The sequence below is a fragment of the Macrosteles quadrilineatus genome, unplaced genomic scaffold (genome assembly GCF_028750875.1).
Source record: "Macrosteles quadrilineatus isolate MER2022 unplaced genomic scaffold, UCM_ALF_1.0 Scaffold_7__1_contigs__length_78375512, whole genome shotgun sequence".
NCBI classification, from domain to species: Eukaryota; Metazoa; Arthropoda; class Insecta; order Hemiptera; family Cicadellidae; genus Macrosteles; species Macrosteles quadrilineatus.
Genome location: NW_026542600.1, coordinates 49,068,256 through 49,084,884, shown reverse-complemented (window position 1 = coordinate 49,084,884; position 16,629 = coordinate 49,068,256).

The window sequence follows — 16,629 nt, the reverse complement described above, 5'->3', positions numbered from 1 at the left end:
AGTTAGGTGACTAATTGAAATCGCCTATTGGGTCTGATGATGATTGAAGTGTCTAATCAAAATCGATCACCACTTACCATCTTTCATATGTATTTACCGTCTTGTGAGTCAACAGTATAAATTTAAATATATTTTTACTAGTGTTATTAGACGTATATATCTTTTTGTTTTTTCAGACTAATTGTAGGCCTACTATACATTTAGTAGCCTACTATAAATTAGTGGTTCAATAGTCTACTTATATTTTTTAGTCTAATTAGTCAATAGTTTTGGTTAGTTAACTGAGTACATCACTAAGTAAAATGGTATAGATGTACAATTTTTCTTTAATGTTTCCTCTCATAATTTAAAATAAACTGTTAAGAAATCCTACTCTACACAATATGCAAATCTGATGATCCTTTAAAAATAACGTATAAAGTGAAGATAATGTTTCATCACAAGGACTAACCATTAGAATCTGTTTGATTACCGGCATTCTGTGGTATGCCGGAGGTATTGCGACTCTTACTACGGTGAAACTAAAAACAGCCAACCAAAAAATGATATGCTTAATTATTCCTTTCTCAATGATAAATTTGGAAAGGTCGTCCCATAAAAGTTTGTGCCAATACAAGAAGAGGGGATTGAATTTCATAAATGCATTCTCCATATCATCCTGAAACAAGTAACAACAGTTGAACATCATAAAAACAAAAACAAAAGAACATGCTGACCTTAATATGTAACAAATATTTTTGAACATAAAAAAACTTAGAAATTACCTATGTGTTTGGTTAAAGGTTACATGATGAATATGCTAATGGGTAGTAATGCTACATTAAATAATTAAAAAGCAAACAATACTGTAGTTAAACTATGATGAAAAAGTGTGTAATATCTTTTGGTTTCCAGCTGACGTTTTCTAAGTCAAAAGTCAAAGTCATCTTTATTTTCACAAAACGTTTTTTTTATGCTCTGGCACAGCCAGACAAAACAGGTGACATTGTCAAACTATACTAAAATAAACTAGCTTATATTGGTAAAAATAAATACATAGTAGTTAACAAAACAAACAATTCACATTGATTTATCTTCAAGAAACTGACCAATACTATAATAATTCTTTTCCAATAAAAATTCAAAAATTTTTCTTTAAAAGATACTAATCCTATTATAGATTTGTAGTACCCAGGCAAATTGTTAAAAAATCTTTTACCCATGTAAGAAGGTGTCCTTTCCACAAGATTTAATCTGTGTATAGGATATTGAAAATCTGTATAAAATCTAGTGTTATAATTGTGCCGATTATTTTCACTGTGGAGTTTTTCAAAATTTGATTTCACATACAATAAACATTTAAGAATATACAAATTAGGGACGGTTAGAATCTTTAGTTCTTTAAAAAGTTGTTTGCAAGAATGTTTTACGGGTTTAAAAGTCATAATTCTAAGTATTCTTTTTTGAAGTTTAAAAAGTTGATACGAATCAGATGTGACGCCCCAAAGCTCTATTCCATACTGTAAAATTGACGAAAATAAACCGTGATAAATCATTAGTCTAGTGTTTAAATCAACAACATTTCTTAAGACCAACATTTGAAAACATACTGAATTTAACTTTTTAGAGGTGTTATGAATGTGATTCTTCCAATTCAATAAACTATCTACATCAATTCCTAAAAATTTAGCTGTGTTGCTAAGATTTATTTTTTCATTATCAAAATAAACAAAGCCTTCAAGATCGTCCCTACACTGTGCAGTTTGAAATTTTACTATTTGTGTTTTAATGTGGTTCATTTTTAAACCGTTTATTTTAAACCATTTTGACAGATCTTGAAGAGCTTGGTTCAAGGCTAAACTTAGTTCATGACTGTCTTTTGATTTAATGATGGCTGTCGTATCGTCAGCATATAACAACAAACTAGGTTTAACATTCTTAGGTAGATCATTTATGTACATCAAAAACAATAACGGTCCTAATATAGAGCCCTGAGGCACCCCCATAACAATCTTTTCCCATTCAGAAGCATACTTAATGTTTTCTTTAATAATAACTGTTCTTTGAAAGCGATCGTTTAAATATGATTTCAACCACAAAATAACTGATTCTGAGAATCTATAGGAGGATAATTTATCAAGAAGAATTTGATGGTGTACACTATCAAAGGCTTTGGATAGATCACAGAACACGCCAATAGTGCTCTGTGACCCATCCAAGCTCTGTGTTATTGAATTTACAAAATGAGCCACAGTGGAAGTGGTACTTCGATTTTTCCTAAAACCAAACTGTTCATCAGCTAGTTATTAGATTCCAGAAAATAGGACATTTGATTGAATGCAATTTTTTCAAATACCTTTGAAAAAGAAGGCAGGACAGAAACAGGTCGGTAGTTATCTGAATTACTCTTAGAACCTTTTTTAAATAATGGCTTCACCTCTGCATACTTCAAATGATTAGGGAAAGTGCTATTGGTTAAAGTCTGATTGATGATTATGGACAATGGCTCAGCAACAAAATTAATTACTTTTTTTATCATAGTAGTTGAAATCCCATCCCAACCAGCCTTTTTTCATCACTTAGTGACTTGACTATTTTGATAACTTGCTGAGGTGTAACTAAACTAAAGTTAAAAATTGGAATATCAGGCCTATGTGTGATTGATTTTTTTACTAGTTCCATTGCCTTACTCTTGGAAAAATTTACCCCTAAATCCTTCCCTACCTCAATAAATTTAGAATTAAAGTGACTTGCAATAACTGTGCCATCTGAGACTAACTTGCTATCAATAACTAAATCAGGAAAAGAATTATTGATTGGCTTGTAACCAAGTTCGGCTTTAACCACAACCCATGCTGCTTTAGTCTTATTACTAGCCTTATTTATATAACTACAATTATACATTTTCTTTGCTAGGTTACAAACAGATTTAAAAACTTTTTTGTACATTTTTACATAGCCAATAAAGTTAACATCAGTAGAACTCTTTGCTAAGTTGCTTAACATTCTTTTCTTTTGACTAGAAATTTGAATACCTTGTGTTACCCATTTTTTATTTACTGATTTCTTTTTAATTTTAACAGGTTTAAAAGGGAAAGATTCCTCAAAAATTCTTTGAAAAGAACCAAAAAAATTATTACTGTTTAGAAAAAGGTCGTTATTTTTTGTAGTATTCCATTTCGTTTTGCTGATAGAGTTTATAAAGTTATTAATATTTCTTTCAGAAAAAATTCTTTGCTTAAAAGAAGTGTGTAATTTTTGTCTATCCTCATCATTTCCCTGTAAAGAAATAAAAAGAGACCTGTGGTCAGAAAGACCAGTTTCAATATTCATACAGATTTTTGTATCAATTGGCTTAATTTTGAATGTTATGATATTATCTATGCATGAAATTTTGTTCGGCGTAATTCTTGTTGGTGATTCTATATTTATACCTAGACCAAAAATATCTAACAAATTCAAAAAATCCAATCTCTGTTGTGGAAAAGTACATGTATCTAAAATGTCAATATTAAAGTCACCTACAATATAAACATCCTTAAAACCTAGCTCTTTCTGCAGTAAAATAAACACATTTTCTAATTTATTTAAAAAAGTTCTAAAATTTGAAATACATGGAATTCTATAAATGGAAATAATAATTGCATTGAAACAAACTATCTCAATACAGCACATTTCAAAAACTAACTCATCACTGAATATACAAAGATCTTTTCTTTCAAAGAAATTCAAATTATTTTTTATCAATATACATGAGCTTCCATGAGCTGTATTTTCTCTACAAAATTGAGCAGCAACTGTGTAATTTTCTATACCGTTTAAAATATTAATTTGATCTTTTTTAAGCCAATGTTCATTTAAGCTAAGCACAGATATATTAGACTCAAGCAAAAGTAGGTCCAATTCATTTTTTTTATCTGTAATTCCTCCTTGTATATTCAAGTGCATTAACCATGCATATTTTTTACTTAACCTAGCCTCCTCACAGATAGGCCATACAAAAGATTTCTTTTTGGGTTTTCTGCTATTATTATTTAAAAAAGAACCATGATTTGAATTACACATTACGCAAAAGTTTTTAAAATTTATGTAATTGGTACCTGTGGCTTCACAGGGGAGTTTTTTTGGTGATGTGATGTGTCATTGGAAAACAGGCTTCTAATCACCAAATCTAACAGTATCTTTAGAAGTACAAAGAGAGTACCGTGTACACACAGCTGTAAGATCATTTATATTCCAGCAGATCGGAGGAAACCCTACCTTAAAACTTGAGAATTAGCAGAGAGATATGCAGATGTGAGGAGTACTGTACAGTCTTAAGCCTGATTCAGATAACCAAGATCAAGGCTGTTTATGAGAATCCTACAAAAGTTTTAATATAATATGGTGCTTATGATTTACGTTTTAGGTTCATAATTCAATGATAATAAATTGTATATATTGTAAAACAAATTTAAACTAAACAAATAATGTATAATTTTGTAACTGTTTTAGTTTTCTAAGATAAGTACCTGATGAGGATCCGGCGTCAATGAGAGTGACAAGTAGAGCATGAGAGGGATAAAAATAAGCCAGGCCCCAAAAAAGATATACTCAATGTCTAACATGAAGTAATCTCGACCATATATAAACAGACACAATCCAAGAAAATAAACCAGTGAGTAATCAGGCATCGCAACTGCAACACAAGAAAAGCACATAATGAATCCCATGTACATGGACAAGTCAGTGTAATTATTGGTGGTCTTAAGATTTACCAACTTTATGAGTAAATAATGCTAATTTATAAATTAATGTTGTATTATTTGTGGAATTTTAACAAGCAAGTGACATTCTGATTCATTTCTTTTAAAATGCAATATAGTATTAAAAAGTAACAGGCATGTTTAATTTATTTAAAGGAATGATGATGGATAAAAGTCTGTTAACCCTTCCCGGACGGGCAAAATCGTGACATAGAACGGGAAAAAATTATAGGAAAAATAAAAATTAATTTTCTTTATATGTGTTTTGTTATACAAGTAAACATAAAATAAACACAATGGAACACTTCATACTGTCAAAATAATTTTTTACTCGTTGTTAACTTTGCGGATATATCCGCTACCCGTCCGCGGATGAGTAGAAAAGCAGCGGATATATCCGCCACCCGTCTTTGAAGATATGACCATGACAACATTAGGCAATAAATAAAGAACAATATGTAAACAATAAATAAAGATAACGTAGTGTTGAGTGCGAAAGGTCGAGGGGGAACGTAGGAGAGGTGAGGGTTCGCAGGAGAAGGGGAGGCGTGGGAGAGGGGTAGACGTGAAGAGAGAGAGAAGGGAGTGCAGGAGAGAGCACAGCCATGGAGAGAGCAGGAAAGTGGCGCTCTGGTACCGCAAAACATCTGGTTACTGCTCAAGCACCTGCCTGTCTGTCTGAAGAGAAGGCGGATATATCCGCTTCCCGTCCGGAACATCAAAAACAATAAGCAGATATATCTCCCACCTGTCCTTCATCGCCAAAGACTTAGGCGGATATACCCGTCACCCGGCCGGGAAGGGTTAAGAAGTTGAATAAGAAGTGCCAAGTGGACAATGAACTATCCTAGCAGTATTACCTAACCTATTGAAGGACCCTGTAACATGTGATAAGCAAAATTATCAATAACAGTTCACCTAAAAAGATAAAATAAGGTAAATTTTAATTTCAACTATTATAAATAAAAGGGATATTCAGAAGATAAGAAACGTTTCCGCCTGTTGTTGCTGGGAGCACACCAAATGCACACTTTTGAGTACAGATGTGTTCACCTTCTCAAGATAAGATTTCCTCGCTGTCGAAAACAGCAACAATATCCGGCTGCGGGATTGGTATTGTCGTGTATGTCTTTTATGCACTTGAGTTTTGAAATCGGCCACTCACTAGCAAAATGCCTGTACTTGGCTCTCGTGTATTAAGGTTGGTGGGAAAAACAAAGCCAAATTAGACATATGGGGGTTAAAAAGTCCAAACTAACGTTCATGAAAAAAGGGAGTGAACGCCCAACCTGTGACTGATGCAATGATTTTAAGTTGATGAAAATATATGTGAAAACAGCCATTCCACAATAACGGGACTTTCGCTTTGATTCTTACAGGTTTCATGGCCTTGTTGTTTGAAAATATAATGCAAAAAATTTTCTACCACAAACGTTGTGCAGGATGGGTGCCAAAAATGGACTACAATAAAGGTCAGTAAATGTTGGCAGCTTTGATGCTTTTGGACTGTCATCTAGATGGTGATCCTTATTGGATCAGATCGCAACTGGTGATGAAACATGTCGATTGCGTAAACATCACACACTTGATCAAAAATGTTTATAAGTTTAAGTTTTGGCCAACAAAACCATATTACAGACCACACCTCGCAACTTGCGGTATTTTCAATTGCAGCACACTTTTCAACTTAAATGTGTTAACGATAAGCAGCACAGCAACATTTCCGCTGTGACAGCTGCACAATCACTAAGGAGGCAAACTTGAAAAAGAGTGTAGACCAAATGAAACAAGTAGGGTGACAATTAAGTCTTAAAGACAACTTTATAACTTGGAAACGAAAAGGGATATCACAACCAAAGTTGGCACTTCATTACTGGTAATAGTAAGCTACTATTTTTTGTACATGGTGATTGGATGTCACTTATGGAGGACGGCTCATAGGGAGTAAGTTTAAAATGGTAAAGGTAGGCATAGATTGATATATCCACCAAATTAAAGGTCTTTGTTGAACTAAAACTCAAAAATGGCAGCCGATCAATGATATCTTGAATCTGCCACTTTGAATTTTTAAACGGCTGCCATTTCTAAAGGTGGCTCCAGACATGCGCCATTCGCAAAGCACAAAATATTTGACGTTCAACGATCTAGTTGTCTTGATTCGTCGATTAACGAGTAGACGCCTACACACATGTGTTTATATTTTCCGAGCAATTGTCAGTTTTTCATTTGTTTCAGGAATAGCAAATATTCGTTTACTTTTATGTGTGCAAAAATACCGACAACGAACGGGAAAACATGAGCACGAATGTTTGCTTTTGGCCAAATAGACAAACACCCATCCACACTACTCGTGATTCTGCGAGTCACAGCTCTGTGCTTGGCGAATGGCGCATGTCTGGAGCCGCCTTTTCTCAGTAGTTCTTCTGAGCTCAAATTTGCGGCATTGTATTATAAATACTTTTAATTTGATGTGATTATTGTGTGAGGAACACGATATCTATCCTCTCTACTCCTTAGGCTATTGTGAACTTACAAATGAGGGCGTAGCTCTGTGTGTGCTTCACTAATTTACTGTGTTACTGCATTAGTTTGCTTGTGTTATGAGAAAGGGTTGGTTTCCCCAGAAATAATTATACCAGTTGTATATGTTGTAATAATCAAATCTTTATTTAATTGAGCTCTAAAATAGATATCTACCTTACAAAACTGACACTATAATAATAACAATATGAGAGCTAACTACAGAACCGCTATGGAGGTAGCGCAATCGCTAAGCTAGTTTCTCTACTCTACTTTAAACCTTTATCAAATGCGAATATTAATATAAATAAGGTCTCCCTTTTAACTCATAAACGACTACTAAATTCCCTTTTAACAAAACTCCCAAATTACTCAGATAGATAGAACCAAACTAAACTCTATTTTCCCCAAAATCAAGACTTCACCCTTAAAACCTTTCCCGTCGGAGCTGACCCCAACAATAGCAATAGGACCGGTACGCATCACCTCCTGTGGCTCCCCTCCTGTCCGACGGACCCCATTCTATTGCCACTTAGCCTATTTATCTGATCGCTCTGCTACTGAGTGCAAAGCCCTCAGTGTTTACCTAAACACCTTCAGTTCACTTCCTAGTTGGCAAGGTCTCTCACCTCCTCTCTACAATTCAACTCTAAAACCTCTAATTTACATATATAAATAATATATAAAATCCATCTCTTCCTTACATCCCCCCTACCTTACGAGGGTAACCTTACGAGGGTGACCAAAAATTAACAATCATAGTCCTAATATAACATGTCATCGGTCAAAAATTTCTATTATAATTCTTCCCGCCCCTAATTTCCTATTAATCCTTACATTTAACAGTGTAACTTCAACATCAAACTTGTACAATTTTAGACTTTAATAAATCAAAAGAACCGATAAAATCCCCAACCATACAAAAATCACAATGTATTTAAATGACGTCAGGTCTGTGACACCCCACCATGTTTCTGGCAAAACCACGTCATCCAGCAACGATGGTGGAATGTTCTGGTGGACCACAAAAGACGGAGAAAAAACATTCCTATTCGTATTTAATATCTGAGAAAAATTTCTAAAAACTGCACTAGAATTAAACACAAACGGATCTACTGTAAAGTTTTCCAAAGAGGTCCACGCCGCAGGCAGTAGATGAATAACGGAAGGTGATTCTGTACTTGGCAAACAAGGGTACTGCCTGGTTATTAAAACCACGCCCCCATCAAACAACTCGCAATCGCAACCCACTTTAACCTCAAAACCCCAAATCAAAGCAAAATCTAGCAAATTTGGCAAATCTAGGGGTAAAACTGATGAAAAATGGGGACAGTATAGGGTGATGTTCGATGATGGATTCGTGACCAGGAAAGAGTCCTCCGCTACCTGTGTCACCAACACGCCACCATGCAAAGGGCTGCATTAGAACGGGCACGACTTCCTCAGATCCTCTATGGTTCGGCGTGCCAACAGCTTCTCCGCACACTCCATCGACAAAGCCGAACCCCACCGCTGTCGTGGTAGCTTGCATAGTCACAACGCCACAGGCCTGCAGTCATCCCTTTGCAGCCCCAAGATTGTACGAACCGTGGTCCCCGCCAGTGCCCCAAGATTAGGGCTCAGTGCCATAGAACAGGTGAGTCCCTTCCATGCCATTGGTACCGCGTTATATTCATATAATGCCCATCTGTGCCCAATCTGCTGGACAGGCACTGTTATTGTCAAAGCCATCTTCATTGGTGATGTTTTACAACTTGTTATGGGCAAAGCAACACCCCGACGTTTTGTAGAGGCAGAGCAATTTCATATCCATGCCTTGACACGTTCTGCCCTAGCTCCACCAGATCCTTCCGTAATAACTCTTCAGGCACCTGTATCGAAGGTAGAAAATTCTTCTTGCACTCCCCCCGAGCTTTGTCATCCAACTGCCCCACTAGACTCCCATACAGTTGCGCTTGAAAGTGGACAATGTTTCGCAGCATATTCCCATAGATGTTTGAATAATACATAAACACCTACTCTAACAGTATTAACCATTTGTAAAAATCCCCATCTGAAAAGATTTATTACTATTAAATTAAACTTTAAACTCAAATATATTCCTAAAAACAGTACACCATAAAACACTATGAATAATTATCCCTCAAACTACTTCTAAAAAATATAATTATATTGATCCATCATTCACTGCATCTACTGCGCATAAAGAGCTGAAACAGACTAATTTTACAGCACATGTTCGCCACATTACTCGCACAATACACACTAGATTGGAAATAGCAAGTATGCAACCACAGAATCACATTAAAAAGAAACTTGAGAACTACAAGATATCAGATTCAATACAAATTAAACCAGGCAAATACACTCACTTGTACACAACAAACAACATCTGAAACACACATTACACATGTGAATCCAGCACAGGACAAATAATAACCTTGTGCAGCTAGCACTTAGCATACAGTATAAAAATACCTCGTGCACTCAGCACATAACACAAATTTACCTTGTGATCCCAGCATATAACAAATGCAAACCCTGTGCATCCAGATGTGTACTCAGCACATAACGCAAAAACTCTTGTGCTTCCAAACACGACAGTAAATTCACATGCTACCGGCATATGACACATAACACTCGTGTAACCGAACACAAACCCAAAACACATATCGAACTCGCGTGCAACCCACTCATGACAAATAGAACACTCGTGTAACCAAACACGAACACATATCCAACTCACAAACCGCACATGAAATATAAACTTGCACAAAATAACACTGGAAAACTTCACATTTACGACATTCCAGCCCTTCACTGCTATCCCAAAACACACTGAACCCCCTATAAAACTTATTAAAAATTGCACCGAAGTGGTGATTACAAATAATAAAAAAAAGGCATATTAAAAAACCAAAATTTGTAACACTAGTAGAACGCCAAAATTAAGTCCAATTATTTTGCCCAAGAGGTACCAAGATCGAAGTTTTGTAAAAAATTACAAAAACCCTGGTGCTTCCATCACCTGTAATGGTAGGTATTTTCCCCCTTGAATTACCCACTGTTACTTCGGGTAACGTAGCTCAGGAATGAAACTCAGCACTCGCTTACAAAACCCAACTTTATTAATAAATAAAACAACACAATGAACACAAAGATAAATAAATATCAAGCTTAACGGTAAAGTAAACTGGAACTGTATAAATCATTTAGTTACAAACTGAAACCCCAATTTGGAAAAGACTCTAAACCCAAATTTTGAAAACCCTTAACATTGTCTTACCTGTACCCAAGGCCAAAGGGCCATAGGCTCCAGCTCCCCCAGCAGGACTCTGTCCTCCGGTGCACCACACCACACAAAACTATCCCCCTGATCTAGTTTACTGGTCTACTTAAAGCAACAGCCTTCAGTAGGTTAGCACAACATGTTACTGTTTAACAACACTCCCAGCCTACTCACAAAACATTGCCAAACACTTCCTGCTTACAATATTTGGCCCCTTCCATTACAATTGACATATGCTTAAGTTTAAAATTTACTTCCGTCTTCTAGCGGGCCTGAAGGTAAATACCTGAAAGGTAATACCTGAGGAGGTAAAAAATTAGCTTACTATTACCAGTAATGATATTCCATTTGGTTGTGATATCTATTTTTGCTTTAAAGTTATTAAGTCGTCCTAAGAATTAAATTGTCACTCTGTATATACAAAGTAATATATATATATATATATATATATAAATATATATATATATATATATATATATATATAACTGCAGCGGTTCCAAAAAACACAAAATATAATGTGACATTTTTGGAACTGGTCAAACTAGTAGTTTGTTATTATATGAAAATGACTAGTGACGTGTCAAAACCGAATCTCAAATCTCAAAAACATTGAAAAAGAGATTTGATTGGCGAGTTTCAAAATTCAAAGTCTCAAACTTGAAAATTTTGTAAGTTTAGGTTTTGTTATTATATGAAAATGACTAGTGACGTGTCAAAACCGAATCTCAAATCACAAAAACATTGAAAAAGAGATTTGATTGGCGAGTTTCAAAATTCAAAGACTCAAACTTGAAAATGTTGTAAGTTTAGGTTTTGAAACTGCTTACAATTTTTGGTGTCATTATTGTTTATTTAACACCGTTTAAGCAGGCCGCAATAATGGAGCAAACAGATAACAGCTAACACAGGTGAAATAAGTACCTAATTTTTTTTCTGAACTACAATAGGTATCATGATACTAATACTGGAACAATGTGCAATACAATTTCATATTGATATTTACTGAACAACACATAATATTGACATCTAAAGGTTTTAATGGTTTTAGCATGAATAAAACATACTCCCTTAGTAGATTTCCCATCTTTATGGAACAGCTGAAACCAATTTTACTGATAGTTCTGTCCGGTGTACTGTAAAGTCGTGTTTTGTTTACAATTTGTTTCTAAATAATAACGATATTACCTTCAACCGTTCCAGATTGTTGCAGTCTTAAGACTTGTTTCGTCAACACAGTGACATCATCAGGTATCCGCTATCGATTTGTCTTGAATATTAACATAAAACAGTAATTGCACAATTCACAAACACACATTTAATACATTTAAAGACCGATCGGTATTGTTGTCGCGGTGGCCACAACTCGCATACGCACATGATTAATTCATGATTTCTTTGGATTTAATCATGTGCGTGTGCGAGTTGTGGCCACCCCGATGACAATACCGATCGGTCTTTAAATGTATTAAATGTGTGTTTGTGAATTGTGCAATGACTGTTTTATGTTAATATTCAAGACGAAGCGATAGCGGATACCTGATGATGTCACTGAGTTGACAAAACGCGTCGTAGACTGCAAAAATTTGGAACGGTAGAAGGTAATATCATTATTATTTATTAATAACTGACGGTCCAGTAGTAGGAAATTAATTATAATTTGTTTCTAATATTTTAGGGTTAGTTTCTCATGATTTGTGCCTCACTGTTTGGTTATATAACTAATAGACAATAAGTTATATTGTTTATGATTAGATAGTTTTATTTGGTTAAAGGTTTTAGATTACTGAAATAGCAAGAAACAAATTGTAAACAAAACACAACTCTACAGTACACCGGACAGAACTAACAGTAAAATTGGCTTCAGCTGTTCCATAAGGATGGGAAATCTACTAAGGGAGTATTTTTTTTTTTTATGGTTTTAGTTATTCGTCACATATGATATAATGTCGAGGTTAGGAATAAAAATCTTTCAGTTTTGATTGCATAATAAAAATTATATAATTACCTGTGAAAGTTTTGCTTATGGGTTTTAAGTTTCGAGATTCTATTTTTTGAGTTTTGGTTTTGAGATTCAATATTTCTGATATTTGGTGTTTTGACCAATACTAGAAATGATGTACAACCAGCAACCAGCTGGCAAAAATTAGACAGAGAACAAAAATATGAATTTTTGCTTTCAAGTCCAATATTGTTTTCGAATATTTGTCAACTTTACAAAATAATCCTATATGTAGATAAATTCCAACTATAGATAGATGAACGGTAAAAAATTAAATATAAGACAACTCAAACATATTTTATGGTTACACAAGCATACGGTATATGAAAATAGAGACTTACGTTTCTCAGTTACGTTCAATATATAATCCTTGCTGGTTACGATTCCAAAGCATGTTTTCTTGTGTGGATCTATATTGATAATGAATTTAGGCCAATCAAAGATGTAGAATTTAAAAACTGGGTTTTTGTCTGTGAACCTTTTCAACACTTCTCGTTCATTTCCACCCCAGTAAAGTGTGAATTCATCGTAGCGAAGAGATATCACTGCCTACAAACATGAAATTAGTGTTTAGTATAGAATGGTAACATAATTCATAAATACCCAAGTTATATAAACATCAAATTTTTTCTAACAAACTTATTAGGAAAACAGCAGCTTATTACCTGTTCCTTTAAATCAATAATTGGTACTTTCCTATTAAAGGGAACATTCATTATTATCGATGGTTTCTTTATGATACATCGATATTTTGGTTTTCCTTTACAAATCATATTCCATCTGTTTTAATATATTCAAATGAATTTAAATTACATACACACAGACAAACAGACATAGCAATTATGTCAAAGTTATACTTGGTTCAATAACCAAGTTAATAGCATTGAGTTATCATTGACTATAATATACCACTGAGCTATAATAATAACTGGAGTAACCACTCTGTGTTTTAAAAACGTACCACTGTTTTTGCTGGTTTTGTTTCGGAGTTTCGTTTTGTTAGATTGGCCGGGTGATCGGGTTGGTGGGACTTGTCAAATTAGAGGCAAGATCAAGATGGCGTCATCCTGTTTTGTTGATACAGTAGTAAACAAAAATCTGCCAACTCAACATTATGATTGCAATATAAGTTTATTTATTTATTTTACGAGCAAGAGCAACCCATTTTAACAAGATCATAAACCGATGGTCGTTATTTAATCAAATGCCATAGGGCTATTGGCCTAAACCAATATCTCCAAACCAGGAAATTTAACTAGCCTATTTTCACCACATAGCTTGAAAAGAGGTAAATAAGTTAGTATTTATTTACTATCAAACAAAAACAATTTATAACGTTTCAAAATAACTTTAAATACAGAGGTTTTAACGTGCAATAGCTTAAATAAGTTGTTGATACAAGTCCTTGAAATAAGATAACCCCAAATAAATAGTATGGTTAGGTTAGAATGAATTGGAATTATTTCTTGACAGCATCCCACCAACCGATCACACGGCCAACCTAACAACACGAAACACCAAAAACAAACCAGCCAAAACAGTGGCCTGTTTTTCTCCAACGTTTAACCAGAGAGTAGTGACTCCAGTTATAATCTATATCTCAATGTAATATACCTACAGAGCTATAACGCTATAACCATTATTGACTATATGTATACCTACTATATATATATTGGTATTGGACTATATGTATTGGTGAATGAATGAATGAATATAGTTTATTCCAAAAAAACATAGGCTACAAGCTGTAATTATAAACTAAATAAAGTATAATAGACAGAGACTTTTGTCACTAAAATATATTATACGAGTTTTAATAAAGCCAAAAATTATAACAATAAAATAAAGGAACTAGGTATATAGTCAATGGATATGGCTCATATTAGAGAGTAGGATTAAGAACTAATCTTGTTTATGAAAAAATAATAGCCTATAATTAACATAACTAACCAAACTTCCTGTAGGCTAAGTTACCATTTCAAAATTCTGTTTGATAACAGAAAAGGCATATGGGGAATAGGCTATCAAACAGAATTTTGAAATTTTACAGCAAGTTAGGTTAGCTTGGAACAGTTTCATTTCAATATAATTTTTTTTATTGTTTGTTGATTACTGATAACAATATGTATTTATCATAGTTGTCAGCTGATAAGTCTCAATTTGTTAATATCAATATATCGAATAAAAAAATAAAATATCCCGGCGGGATGTAGGCTTTTGCAGGTAATGACAATCAAATTTTTACCAATTAGTACCACGACTTTTTGGTGAATTTACACAACCCCGGACCAAAGGCTTACCCTGCACGTATGTGGACAACACACAAGAAACGACTGGGCAGTTGCTCTGGTTCTGAGCTTGGATGAAGACGCGAGGGATTGTGGGTAATGCAAGTTAGTCTGTGGTCAGCTGATATATGATTTTGTGCGGGGATTTGAATTTGAGGTTCTTTACCTCAAATTTGGTACAAAGAAATCATCGATAATAATGAATGTTCCCTTTAACAGGAAAGTATCCAATAACACTTTGGTTTTTGTCAGCAAAAACTGTTGTGTGATGTAACTATAGGCCTAATGCACAGCTAGTTGTTGAAGTTAAACATTTGCAAAGGTTTTAACCCTTAACACTTGGACCTGCTAAATATATTGTTGCAAAATTTACATAATTATACTATTTATCCATTATCTAAAGCTACAAGAGTACTATAAAATTACCTGTACACTTGTGATACTCAGTTTCAGTTCATTGCCATGGTAACAGAAAATCGTAGGATTACTCTCGTTCAGTGATTTGTTGCAACATGAGAAAATGGATCCATTTTTGATATTGTTACCTGAAATTGTTAATTATTTTAAACTGAGTAAAAACAATATTTGTACTTATACTAGATAATAGTTTTAAAAGGTTAAACAATTGCTTGGTGAAAACCCAATAGAAAAGTAAACAATAATTACTGTACGAACCCAAGTAGCAGAAAAACGAGAAAAAAATTGTTTTGATATCAATTTAAAACTTATATTAAAACTGTTATTAATATGAGTATAGTTGACAACCGGCAAATCTTACTAATATTATAAATGTGAAAGTTTGTTTGTTTGTTTGTGTGTTTGAAGTTCAATCACGCATAAACCACTGGACGGATTGGGCTGAAATTTGGCATGATGATAGCTTAGGCTACATTCCCGATTAACATATAGGCATATTCTTATCTCAAAACTCCTTTCGGGCTCCGCCCCAGTGGATCTGTAATTCCCCATGTTAACCTTATGAGTATTCATATTTAAAGGGAATTAAAGAATTTAGTCAGCTGTTTCAACTAAAAAAGTTGGTTCTATGATATGGAAAGCATTAAAAAGTTATAAGATTTACCAACAGGGTGCAGCACTATATTTTCTTTGCATTTATGAAAACAGCTAATTTGAACTAAGCAGCAACAAAAAACTGTGATTCGCAATGAGAACTGTCAAAGTAGGATTGTTTACAGTTATGTTTATGTTTTTCATTTCATGAATAATTTGTGATATTTTGCGAATTGTTGATAATTTATTTTTCTCTATTGTTTAGGTGAAGTGGTAGAACATTATGGCTATGCTAGATGTGTAATACTATAGAATACTGTAAATTTAAAAAAGCAAATTTTACCAAACTGTGTCCTCCCTTATTGCAAATGCAAAGCTTGAGTATAACTGCAATAAGCATTTTATACTTATATTCCAACCCCGTACGAAGGAAGGGTACTCTGCTAGTTTTAAAATAGCTCAAAAATTGTTTTACAACAATTTAAAAACTGTTTTACAACAATTTTAAAATTGACTTTAAAACAAGTTAAAAATTGTTTTCACATAGGACCAACCATTCCATGGGCATATCCTACATGAACATGAAATAATAAAGATTTTGTATGAAATGCATATATATTAATGGAGTATTTTGATTAAATAGTTCATCAAAACAAATTTTGAGAAAAACTGGAATCAAAATTATCTCCCCCACCGGGTCTTGAACCCGAGACCTCCAGTTTGTGAACCCCATACCTTACCTCTGTGCTATCTACGGCTGTTGATATTTGAAGTTTTCAATCGGTTAAAGAGGAGCTG